The sequence below is a fragment of the Neovison vison genome, chromosome 5 (genome assembly GCF_020171115.1).
Source record: "Neovison vison isolate M4711 chromosome 5, ASM_NN_V1, whole genome shotgun sequence".
Lineage (NCBI taxonomy): Eukaryota > Metazoa > Chordata > Mammalia > Carnivora > Mustelidae > Neogale > Neogale vison.
In genome coordinates this window covers 141,080,901-141,094,596 of record NC_058095.1, presented here as the reverse complement: position 1 = coordinate 141,094,596, position 13,696 = coordinate 141,080,901, and positions in this window count along the sequence as shown.

The window sequence follows — 13,696 nt, the reverse complement described above, 5'->3', positions numbered from 1 at the left end:
CACGAAGCAGAAATAAATGAATTTATACTCATTATTTTACACTCAGTATTGTAAAATATAATTTAAGCAAGCTTTAAAAGGTAATAATGATAAAGATACAGACAAGAAAATGTAGAATCCTAAGAAAGTTTCAATTAAAAAGAGGAATGGCAGAATAAGAAGAAAATGTAATAAAACATAAAAGGAAAAAAAACTGATAACGAGATGTCAGATTATAATCTATTCTTATAATCACTTTAAATGTAAGCAATTTAAAAACACCATTTAAAAGACAATAATTGTCTCATTAGATAAAAATGTAGGATCTTCTTTAAAGAAATTCATTTAAGTGGTAGGGCAAAAAATGAGTTTAAAATAAAGATATGAAATGGGATATAGCATGCAAACTCTATAAGCTAGGATGCCTATACTAATTTGAGACAAAATAAACCTCAGAACAAGGAAGATTATCAAGACTAACCAGGGACATCACATTATGAGAAAGCAGTCAATTCTATAAGACAAAGTAATTCCAAAGGAATACAAATTTTGTAATATACCTTCAAAACACACGGGATAGAAAATGATATCTGAAAGGAAACTTAAACACAATTATAGTTGGAAATTCTAATACTCCCTCTCAATTACTTTTCAATAATGTTACAAGACAATTAGTGAGGCTTGCCAGCACTATCAGCCAACCTGCCCTAACTAACCACTATGGAACTGCTGTATCTAATGACATCAAAGAAGCATTCCTTCCAGGTATACATGGGACATTCAACGAGATACACCGCATTCCTGGACAAACACCGTAGTATCTAAACAAATTTAAAAGAATACAAATCATACAAAGTATGTCTCAGATATAATGGAATGAAACTAGAAATCAATTACAGAATGTCTCAAAAATACCCAAATATTTAGATTCAACAATACACTAGTAAGTAATTCATGTGTCAAACAGTAAGTTGCAAGAAAATTTGAAAAATGTTATTTACTGAAAAAAAGAAACATAAAACATCAAAATTTGTGCATTGTTACTGAAGTGTTACTGAGAAGGAAATTTAGATCATTAAACACATATTCTTGCAGAAAAACTTACCATCAACAGCCTAAACATCAAATTCTTCAAATAATTGGAATGGATAGATTTCAAGCAAGAAGATTAAAACAAAATATAATAATAGAGTAGATATAAATTAAATTGAAAATAGGAAACAATATATGCTTACATTTATATGTTATTTTTAAACTTTAAAAAATTTTAGATTTCAAGTTCTTAATTTTTTAACAAATAGGGTAATATTGCTTTCTGTTATAGAATTTAGTGATTCAACACAACATACTACACTAAGTGCTCATCACAAATGCCCAATAAGGGAGAGAAACAGACTCCCTGCTGAGCATGGAGCCTCACAATCCAGCTGTGTCAAGACCCTGAGATCATGACCTGAATCAAAATCAAGTCAGACACTTAGTTAAGTATCACCCAGATGCCCCAAATTTGACTAATTTCTAAGATTATATTACAGGCATTATTTCCAAGATTACATCACCTCATTTAATTGCACTGCACTTTATTAAACTTCACAGATACTCCATTTTTTGCAAATTGTAGTTTTGTGGCAGTCTAGCACCAAGCAAGTCTATTAGCACCATTTTTCCAATAGCATTGGCTTACTTTGGGTCTCTATGTCACATTTTAGTAGTTCTTGCAATTTTTCAAGCTTTTTCGTTTTTTTAAAGATTTTATTTATTTATTTATTTGTCAGAAAGAGAGGGAGAGAGTGAGCGCACAAGCAGAGGAAGAGGCAGAGTGCGAGGGAGAACCATACTTCCCCTCTGAGCCTCTGAGCAGGAAGCCAGATAAGAGGCTCTATCCCAGAACCCTGGGATCATGACCTGAGCCAAAGACAGATGCCACCCAGGCGTCCTCAAACTTTTTCATCGTTATTTTTTTTATGGTAATCTGTGATCAGAGATGATGAGTCACTGAAAGCTTAGATGATGGTTTTCATTTTTTAGCAATAAAGTATTTTAAGGTATGTATACTGATTTTTGACAGAGTGCTATTGTATACTTAACAGAATACAGTATTGTGTAAGCATAAACTTTTATATGCACTGGGAAACCATAATATTTATATTACTCCTGTTCTTGCAATATTTGCTTTATTGTGGTTGTCTGGAACCAAACACACAAAATCTCCAAGGTATGCTATGCTTTTGGGGAAATAATCAAAAGTGGGAAAGGAATCTGGAATGTGATTACATTTGTTTAGAGAAAAGACCATCTATACATGTTGACACAGTAATATTCCAGCTGAAATATTCAAGATAGTGCTGTTTGAGTATCTTGATATTTTCTTCATGACTCTATTCAGACTTTGAAAAAAAAGAAAAAAAATCCTCAAATGCTCTCCATAACACTCTGTGTATTTATTTCCTTAGAGAGAAAATTATTTTTATTGCATTAAATTTGTGAGTTGCTTATTTTTGAATGGCAAACTGGTTTTTTTTTTTTTTGTTTTGTTTTGTTTGTTTTTGTATTTTAGTGCTTCTGAATTGAATTTCATATGTCATTCCTTCAGTGTTCGGATGGACCTGGGTGATTTAACCTCCCTTCTCTTGCACTAGTGTCCAGCAGTGCCCAGATTGCTTCTCTGGTACTAAAAGAATCTTACTCTCCACCTAATAATACTAATAGCTGGACCAGTTTAAGAAGTATAGATACTGAGTACCAAGAAACACACTTGCTTTTAAATTTATAACTCTCTGAGGCTATTTTTTTCATTGCTAATAGGATAGATCTTCTTATCTCCAGAGTTAGTCATCTTATATGAGCAGTGCTTTCAAGGTGAATTGATTTCAGCCTGTGAAAACAAATACATTGCTCCATGACATGCTTTATTTATTTATTTTTTTTTTTTTAAAGATTTTATTTATTTATTTGAGAGAGAGAGACAGTGAGAGAGCGCATGAGCGAGGAGAAGGTCAGAGAGCGAAGCAGACTCCCCATGGAGCTGGGAGCCTGATGTGGGACTCGATCCCGGGACTCCAGGATCACGCCCTGAGCCGAAGGCAGTCGTCCAACCAACTGAGCCACCCAGGCGTCCCCATGACATGCTTTATTAAAGCTGCCTAGCAAGCTGCCAGTCTTAAGAGCCTGGTTATAAATAAAATGACACATGATGAGCGAAAACACTTCTATGCCATTAAATTGGCCCAATCAGAAGACACAATATGTACATGGAATTTTAAGACTAAAAACTTACAAAATTTTTTTAAATGGTTGAGATTTAAATTTAATTGTATAACTTAATAACATATTTTTAAGCTAAAACATATAACAAAAGTGATGTTATATACACAGTTTTGAACAGTCTTGAGAAAGTCAGATAACAGATTCTAAAGCAATTAAAATCAGTAATGAAATAACACAAGCTCAGTAATTATCAGGTGATATATATAAATACATGCATTAAAATTAATTAAAAGCAATGTCTTAATAACATTTGAAATCAAATGTATTAATTTTGAGGAACAAAAATGTATTTATCAATTCACTATTTAGTAACAAAATATTTAAAGGATAGAATTTTGGAAAACAGATACTTTGAATTAATTCTCAATTCTTAGGAGAACATAAACTGATATTCACAAACACTATCTACACAAATATTTCCTAAGTTAAATTACTGGCATATCACACAATGCATATGATTTATCCCGATTCAGACATTTTTCTTATGGATAAATATCAAATACTAGGATGAAAAATGAAAAAGGGCAACTGCTTGGTCAAAGTGACCTATGAGAGATATTACAAGAAGCCTAAGCAAGTAAATTTAAAAATTTAGATAAATGGACATATTCTTAGGAAAAAAAAAAAGCACGATAATGTAAACAAAACAAGACTAACAAGACTATACATATACCCTTGTTTTTTTCATTTAGTGAAGGTACATTTCACATTTTGTAATGACTTTTTGTTCTATTTTGAAAACTTTAGTCAATAACCCAAGTTTCTCAGCTTTATTTTTCTGCCATCAGTCAAAATGCCAATCCTTCCTTTTCCTCAAATCCAAGACGTCTGTGCATTTTTTTCATAAATTATAGTTCTTTTCACAGTTGTAATGAATTAGTAAAATAAGTGCTTTATAGTACTCTGACAATTATTTCCAAAGAAATTCTCTAGTAACTTCTTCAAACTCAACACTATAATTCCCTTCATGTGGATTTTAAACTAAAATTCAAGTGGCAGAGACACATACTAATCATATATCATGCATCCATTCCTTTGCATTTCTCCTTATCTTGCAATTAGTTGCCTATACAACTAATTGTGCCCATAGAACTCTTGTAAGTGGAGTGTATGATTTCCTGCAGATGCATTTCAGAACTTGTTGCAGAAACAATAGCTAATTTGCTCAATTGTCATAGTGACTACAGAGAAATTATTTTCTACATGATATAGCTACGTAATTTTAGAGGTCCTGTCGGCGAGGATACTTCAGCAGCTCTGTAGACAAAAGGTTGCTGAACTATGTAGCATGTAACAAATGAGTTAAAAAATAAATCTTTGCTGTGGTGAATCATTAAGAGTTTAGTTCCCAAATTCTCTACTATATCCTAAATAATGCAGACAGGTATCACTGGTGAGTACTTTTACAAGAAATACTTAAAATATTGGTCTCACAGGAGATAGGGGAAAAAAAATTAATACTTTTTTTTTTATGAATACTTTAAGCTGGAATGTAAGTATTTAATTTTCTGCTCTGGCTAAACTCTTGGTACACAATCAATGTAATGATTTTGGAGACAGATCACACATACTGAGCAATTTTAGGAGAAAGGCTTACAGTGGCTATTGGTTTGTACTGTTTGTGTTTAGCAAAGTACTAAAAGGAATGAAGTTAAAAAAAATCATGTTTTCATGCAAATATGAAAAAGAAGAGTTTGGAAATTAGGTAACTTGGAAAATTGCAAAAGCTGATTCCTGATAGAATCCAAATACCAAGTATCCAAAATAATGCACATCCAATTATCTCATTCTCTTATCAGATTCCTAACATATTTGTTTGCATCATCTAAAATCCCATATAGGAGAGGGGTCCCTGGGTGGCTCAGTGGGTGAAAGCCTCTGCCTTCGGCTTGGGTCATGATCTCAGGGTCCTGGGATTGAGCCCCGTATCAGGGACTCTGCTCGGCGGGGAGCCTGCTTCCCTCTCTCTCTGACTACTTGTGATCTTTCTGTCAAATAAATAAATAAAACCTTTATTAAATAAATAAAATAAATAAATAAAATGAAATCCCATATAGGAGAAACAATACTGTTAAAGTGACCAAAATCTTCCCTAGCAATAGAAAAAGCTAGTGAATGTACCCTATAGTTTCATGACCAATGAGAGAGAAGGTAAAATGGCAGTGAACAGGAATAACAGGTATTTTATTTAGTATTTATTAAAAACTTCATGTTCCCAAGGCCATCATAAGATAGTAAGTAAAAAAATGCATAAATCATATCATCCTGCATGAGACTATATATGTGTGTTTCTATGTGTGTGTGTTTCATTTCACATGAATAGCATTCACTGATGTTCCATTTCTAGGCATTTTTTTCAAAAGTATTTACAACTTTAAGTAATGCATCCACACTTACATGGAAACTATACAAACAATGTGAATTGTGATTTTCACCTTTAATTGATTTTATTGATAAGTTAAAATTCTAGAAACTTTCTAGAAACATCATTATCAGATATTTTAAAGCAACTTATAATTCCTTCTGAAACTGTCACATTAAATGCTTAAAAAATTTAAATCTTAATGAGAAAGCAAAACTAGCCATTTTTTAAAAAAGATTTATTTATTTATTTGAGAGAGAGAGAGAGAGAATTCTCAAATGACTCCTTGCAGAGAGAAGAGACCAGTGAGGGGTTTGGTCCCAGGACCCTGAGATTACCATCTGAGCTAAAATCAAGTCAGAGGCTTAACCAACTGAGTCACCCAGGCACCCTTAATTTTCTTTATAAATGACATGGAATAAAAACTTCATGTAGTATGAGCTCCCTTGCATTTAATGAATGCAGTGTTTAGTGATTTAATTAACTTCTTAATTAATTAACAGATTTAAACCAAGTCTTTAACATGAAGTAAAATTATATGGATGTTTGTTGGTACTCTTATAAAAAAAAAAAATAATAAAATACTACTTGTCCTGCACAGTTGTTTCAACAAAAGAGAGGTTAAACAGCAATTCTTTTGAAGTATACTGAAGTTGGGTAGAGAAAGCATTTTTCTTTGCATTTTTATTTTTATATTGTACACCATTATGCTAACTGCTGATTTGGATTTTTAGTTTTAATATTCATTAAATTTTTGATCTTTTAACCTAGAGTGTCATAAACTTGGTAGTTTACTATCAATGTAATATTGATAACAAGATTAATTGTTAATAATATTTGTGACTTTAGGAAAAATATTTAATTTTCACTTGTCATTGCATATTTAAATTTCTTGAAATATAATTTAAAATAGTCACATTATGCAAATGAAACTTTTAAGTAAAATTTTCTATAAATTATAGAATATAATATATAATTTTAATATGTAATTTGAAATTTTTCAATTTAAAAATAGGCAATTTAACACTCAAATAGGTATGTGAAAGACTCACTTTTTTTAAATGCACTTTTTTTTAGATAAATTAGATACACTTTTTTTAGAATTAGATATGCTTTTTTTTAGAAAAATATTCTTTAGAATTCCTGAAAGCATTGTTTCCCTGTTTATGGTGGCAATGAGTTTTTGTATATATAAGTATTTAAGAAAGGGAATCTTGTGGTGCCTGGGTGGCTCAGTCGTTAAGGGTCTGCCTTCAGGTCATGATCCCAGAGTCCTGGAAACCAGCCCTGCATTGGGTGCCCGCATTAGCGGAAAGCCTGCTTCTCCCTCTCCCACTCCCCCTGCTTGTGTTCCAACTCCCGCTGTCTCTCTCTCTCTCTTTGTCAGATGAATTTAAATAAATGAATAAATAAATAAATAAATAAATAAATAAAACAAGTTTTAAAAGGGGGGACTCTTATTAATTAATAACATTTGAGTATTGCAAAAGTTAAAAATAAAATACAGGGATTTTTTGGTGGCTCAGTCAGTTAAGCATCGGACTCTTGATTTTGGCTCAGGTCCTAATCTCAGGATTGTGCGGATAGAGCCCCGTGAGGATCTGCACTCAGCTGCGAGTCTACTTGGGATTCTTTCCCTCCTTCTCCCTCTGCACCCCCATTGCTCTCTCTTGTTCTCTAAAATATATATATTAAAAAAATTTAAATGTGATTGTTCCTTCCTCCCCACTCCTGTTCTACTCTTCAAAGACATATTTTTTTGAAATTCTTAATGTAATCTTCTAGAAAATATTACAAGTGTTCTTCTACCTTATATTCTGTACCTTGGTTGTAGCTTAATAATTGAGACCATAGATTTTCTGTATCTTACACATAAATCTACCTGTGTCTTTTTCACACTATTTTATTTATGACACACCCTGTATTTATTCCATTCCTTCTTAAAAACTACTTTAGGACACATCCAACCAATATAGGAATATATTAAATTATTTGTGCATTTTTATTTTGAAAGTTTTCAAGAAGAGTTTATACCAAATAGGTACTACTTATTCATTTACCAATACTATATTTGTGTTCTTAACTTCATATTTCACCCAAGTCATATATACAGACATCTTATTTATTTTATTTTTATTATAGTCCGTTAAGTATAAGTGATATTGAAGCAACTTTCACTTACTTAATTGCCAAGGGTGTCTTTTTGTTTTTTTAATAACATCTTGTTTCTATATTGTAAATAATATTTTATTGGGTTGTCATCCCTTTCTGTGTTATATTTTTGTAATCATATACCTGTTTTTCTCTTTTGACTTTGGATTTTGTTTAATTTTCTTCACGATGGTAACATGCTTTGCTGACAAAGTTTTACTTATTCTTTTGTAATCTGTTTAACTTGCTTTCTTTTCTTGTCTTATTGCACTACAAAGAGCTTCTACTACAATGCTGAAACATAGTGATGAAAGGATACATCTTTTTTTTTTTCCTGATCATTCACAGAAAGAAAAGTTTCTCAGCATTACATCTAAAGTTAATTGTTGGTTTTTGTAGATGCTCTTTATAAAGTTGAATCAGTTCCTCCTATATTCCTAGTTTGCTGCGAGTCATAAGTTTATATGCAAAAGCAACAGAAAAATCCAGAATAACAAGAATAACCCATTTACTATGAAGAAACAGAATATCCCATTTACTATGGAAGTAGAAGAAAATTCTAAGATTGATTATCTGACTTCAAGCTTAAAGAACTAAATGGAAATGAGTTATCAAGCTATGAAAAACATGGAAGAAACTCGTTAGTGTATTAATTAATACTAAAAGTCTCCAACTAGAGTAGCATATTTTTTTCTGTTAATTGTTGCAGAACTATCAGGTTGAGCTCAAGTATATTAATGATTTGTTGTTAAGCCTATACATGTTAATGACCATTATGCCTTCCTACTGAACGGATTCCTTTATTGTTAGCAATGACCCTTTATATTGTTGATCACGTTTCTTGTTTTGAAGTCTGTTTTGTCTGAAATTAATACAGCCATTCCAGCTTTCTCCTAATTAGTATAAACTTCTTACATCCTATTATTTTTAATCTATCATGACTTGACATTTCAAGTGGATTTGCTATAGACAATATAGTAGTAGGGCCTTTTCTTTTTTTTCCCACACTGCCAATCCCTCTCTTTTATTTCATGTAGTTATACCATTCATGCTCAATATGACTACAAATATGGTTAGATTAGTATTTACTATGCTTAGTAATATAGTAATTTAGCTTTCTATTCTTTGTGTTTTTTTCTTTGCTTATACTCCTTTTTTTCAACTATTTCAATTTACTTTAGCTGTTTAATTTCTATGATTACATTATTTCTACTTTCTTAATGTACCAGTTATAGTTATTCCACAAATTTTTAGTGGTTGCCAGAGATTTTGCAATATACAATTATGGTTAATCTATATCCATTTTCAAGTCTATACCAATTCACAGGCAATATAGGTATTTTTTAAAATTTAAATTCAATTAGCTAACACACAATACATCATTAGTTTCAGATGTAGAGTTCAATTAATCATCAGTTGTATATAATAACACCCAGTGCTCATCACATCACATGCCCTCCTTAATGTCTATCACCCAGTTATCTCATCCCCCCTCCCATTATCCATCCAACAAATCTCTCCTGGTTTATCTCCCTCTCTGATTTCTTCCCACTCAGTTTTCCCTCCCTTCCCCTATGATGCTCTGTACTGTTTCTTATATTCCACATATGAGTGAAACTATATGATAATTATTTCTCTCACTGACTTATTTCACTCAGCACAATACCTTCCAGTTCCATCCATGCTGATGTAAATGGTAAATATTCATCCTTTCTGATGACTAATACTCCTGTGTGTGTGTGTGTGTAGATAGATATACAGATATACAGATAGATATTGCATATTCTTTATCCATTCATCTGTCAATGGACATCTTGGCTCTTTCCATAGTTGGGTTATTGCAGATATCGATGTTATGAACATTGGGGTGTAGCTGTCCCTCTGGATCACTACATTTGTACCTTTGGTGTAAATATCTAGTAGTGCAATTGCTGGGCCATAAGGTAGCTTATTTTTAACTTCTTGAGGAACCTCCATAGCATTTTCCAGAGTAGTTGTAGCAGATTGCATTCTATGCAATGTACCATATTGTACCAACAGTGTAAGAGTGTTACCTTTTCTCTGCATCCTTGCCAACATTTGTTGTTTCATATCTTGTTAATTTTAGCAAGTCAATTAGTTAACTTTAGTTAATTTCTATCTAGTTAGTTCTGACTGGTGTGAGGTGGTATCTCATTATGGTCTTGATTTGTATTTCCCTGATGACAAGTGATATGGAGCATTTTTTTCATGTCTGTTAGCCATTTGTATGTCTTTGAAGAAATGTTTGTTCATGTGTTCTGCCCATTTCTTGACTGGATTATTTGTTCTTTGGGTGTTGAAGTAGTAATTTCCTTTTAGATCTTGGATACTAGCCCTTTATGTGATATGTCACATGCAAATGTCTTCACCCATTCCATAGGGTGCCTTTTAGTTTTGTTGACTGTTTCCCATGCTGTGCAGAAACTTTTTATCTTGATGAAGTTCCAACAGTTCATTTTTGCTTTTGTTTCCCTTGCCTTTGGAGATGTGTCTAGCAAAAATTTGTCATGGCTGAGGTTGAAGAGGTTGCTGCCTGTGTTCTCCTCTAGGATTTTGATGGATTCCTGTCTCACATTTAGGACTTTTATTCACTTGAGTTTATCTTTGTGTATGGTGTAAGAAAACGGTCTAGCTACATTCTTCTACATGTGGCTGTCCAATTCACAGATAAATTTAGAGCATTCCACCCTAAAGTAACAGAATATACATTCTTCTCTAGAACATAGAACATTCTCCAGAATAGATCACATACTGGGTCACAAATCAGGTCTAACAAGTACCAGAAGACTGGGATTATACCCCGCATATTTTTAGACCACAGTGCTTTGAAACTTGAACTCAATCACAAGAAAAAAACTGGAAGGAACTCAAATACTTGGAGGTTAAAGAGCATCCTACTGAAGAATGAATGGATCAACCAGGAAATTAAAGAACAATTTAAAAAATTTATGGAAGCAAATGAAAATCAAAACACAATAGTTCAGGATCTTTGGGATGCAGCAAAGGCAATTCTAAGAGGGTAGTATATAGCAACACAAGCGTTTCACAAGAAACAAGAAAAGTCTCAAATATATAAGCTAATTTTATACCTAAAGGAGAATTACAGAACAGTATCCCTGATGAACATGGATGCCAAAATTCTCACCAAGATAATAGCCAATAGGATCCAACAAAACATTAAAAGGATTATTCACTACAACGAAGTGGGATTTATTCCTGGGCTTCAAGAGTGGTTAAACATCTGCAAATCAATCTACCTGATACATTGCATTAATAAAATAAAGGACAAGAACCATATGGTCCTCTCAACAGATGTAGAAAAAAGCTTTCGACAAAATACAGCATACTTTCTTGATAAAAATTCTTCACAGTGTAGAAATAGAGGGAACGTACCTCAACATCATAAAAGCCATATATGAAGAGCTCACAGTGAATATCATTCTCAATGGGGAAAATTGAGAGCGTTTTCCCTAACATCAGGAACACGACAAGGACGTCCACTCTTACCACTATTGTTCAACATAGTACTAGAAGCTTAGTCTCAGAAAATGAAAAGAAATAAAAAGCATTCAAACTGGCAAAGAAGTCAAACTCTCATTCTTTATCAATGACATGGCAATTTATGTGGAAAACCCAAAATACTCCACCCCAAAACTGCTAGAACTCATACAGGAATTCAATAATGTGGCAGGATATAAAATCAATGTGCAGAAATTGGTTCCATTTCTATACTCTAACAATGAGATAAAAGAAAAAGAAATTGAGGAATAATCCTATTTACAATTGCACCAAAAATCAAAGATACCTAGGAATAAACATAACCAAAGAGATAAGGGATCTGGACTCTGAAAGCTAGAGAACACTTATGAAAGAAACTGAGGTAGATGGAAGGAATGGAAAAACATGCTCATTGGTTGGAGGAACAAATATTGTGAAAATGTCTATGCTACCCAGAGCAATCTACACATTCAATGCAAAACAACATTGGCACTTTTCACAGAGCTGGAACAAATAACCTTAAAATTTGTACAGAACCAGAAAAGACCCTCAATAGCCAGAGGAATATTGAAAAAAAAAATTAAAGCTTGTGGACTCACAATTCCAGACTTCAAGTCATGTTACAAATCTGTAATTGTCAAGACAGTATAGTATTGGTACAAAAACAGACACAGAGATCAGTGGAACAGAATAGAAAACCCAGAAACAGACCCTCAACTCTATGGTCAACTAATCTTTGATAAAACAGGAAAGAATATCCATTGGAGAAAAGACAATCTCTTCAACAAATGGTGTTGGGAAAATTGGAAAGTTACATGTAGAAGAATATAGGTAATTTATGAAAGAGTATTCTCACTTCTCCCTTATCATACTTGTAGCATTTTAGTATTCATTTCATTTACCCATAAACTATAGTTACCAAATGTTACTATTTTTACTTTGAACAATTACCTATAGATCAATTAAGAATAAGAAAATAAATTATTTATCTTGCTTTCATTTATTCATTTGTTAAAACTTTCTTGTTCTATGTGGATCCAAGTGTCTGACCTATAATGTTTTCCTTCTTGCAGAAGATATTTTAGCATTTCCTGAGTAGAGGTGCTAGAAATAAATTTCCTCAGTTTTTGTTTGACTGAGAGTCTTTATATTTCCTTTACTATACACAAAGATAAACACAAAATGGATAAAAGATTTCGATATGAGGCAGGAAATCTATGAAAATCCTAGAGGAGAACATAGGCAGTAAACTCCTCAACATCAGCCACAGCAACTTCTTTCAAGACATGTCTCCAAAGGCAAAGGAAACAAAAGTGAAAATGAACTTCTGGGACTTCATCAAGATCAAAAGCTTCTGCACAGCAAAGGAAACAGTCAACAAAACAAAGAGGCAACCCACAGAATGGGAGAAGATATTTGAAAATGACACTACAGACAAAGGGCTGATTTCCAAGATCTATAAAGAACTCCTCAAACTCGACACTCAAAAAACAGATAATCACATCAAAAAATGGGCAGAAGACATGAACAGACACTTCTCCAAAGAAAACATGCAAATGGCTAGCAGACACATGAAAAAATGTTCATTGTCATTAGCCATCAGGGAGATTCAAATCAAAACCACATTGAGATACCACCTTACACCAGTTAGAATGGCCAAAATTAACAAGACAGTAAATAATGTGTGTTGGAGAGGATGTGGAGAAAGGGAACCCTCTTACACTGTTGGTGGGAATGCAGGTTGGTGCAGCCACTTTGGAAAACAGTGTGGAGATTCCTTAAGAAATTAAAAATAGAGTTACCCTATGACCCTGCAACTGCACTGCTTTAGGGTATTTACCCAAAAGATACTGATGTAGTGAAAAGAAGGACCATCTGTACCCCAATGTTCATAGCAGCAATGGCCACAGTCGCCAAACTGTGGAAAGAACCAAGATGCCCTTCAATGGACGAATGGATAAAGGAGATACAGTCCATACATACAATGGGATATTATGCCTCCACCAGAAAGGATGAATATCCAACTTTTATATCAACATGGACAGGACTGGAGGAGATTACTCTGAGTGAAATAAGTCAAGTAGAGAGAGTCAATTATCATGTGGTTTCACTTACTTGTGGAGCATAAGGAATAACACGGAGGATATTAGAAGAAGGACAGGAAAAGTGAATTGGGAGAAATCAGAGGGGGAGACAAATCATGAGAGACTGTGGACTCTGAGAAACAAACAGAGTTTTGGAGGGGAGGGGGGTTGAGGGGGTTGCCTGGTGGTGGATATTAAAAAAAAGATACAAAAATAATTTAACTGGATATAAAATTCTAGATTGTTTGCTTTTCCCTTTATGCCTTGAAATATTTTATTCCACTTCTTGACTGCATGGTTTCTAATAAGAATTCTGATGTAACTATCATTATTT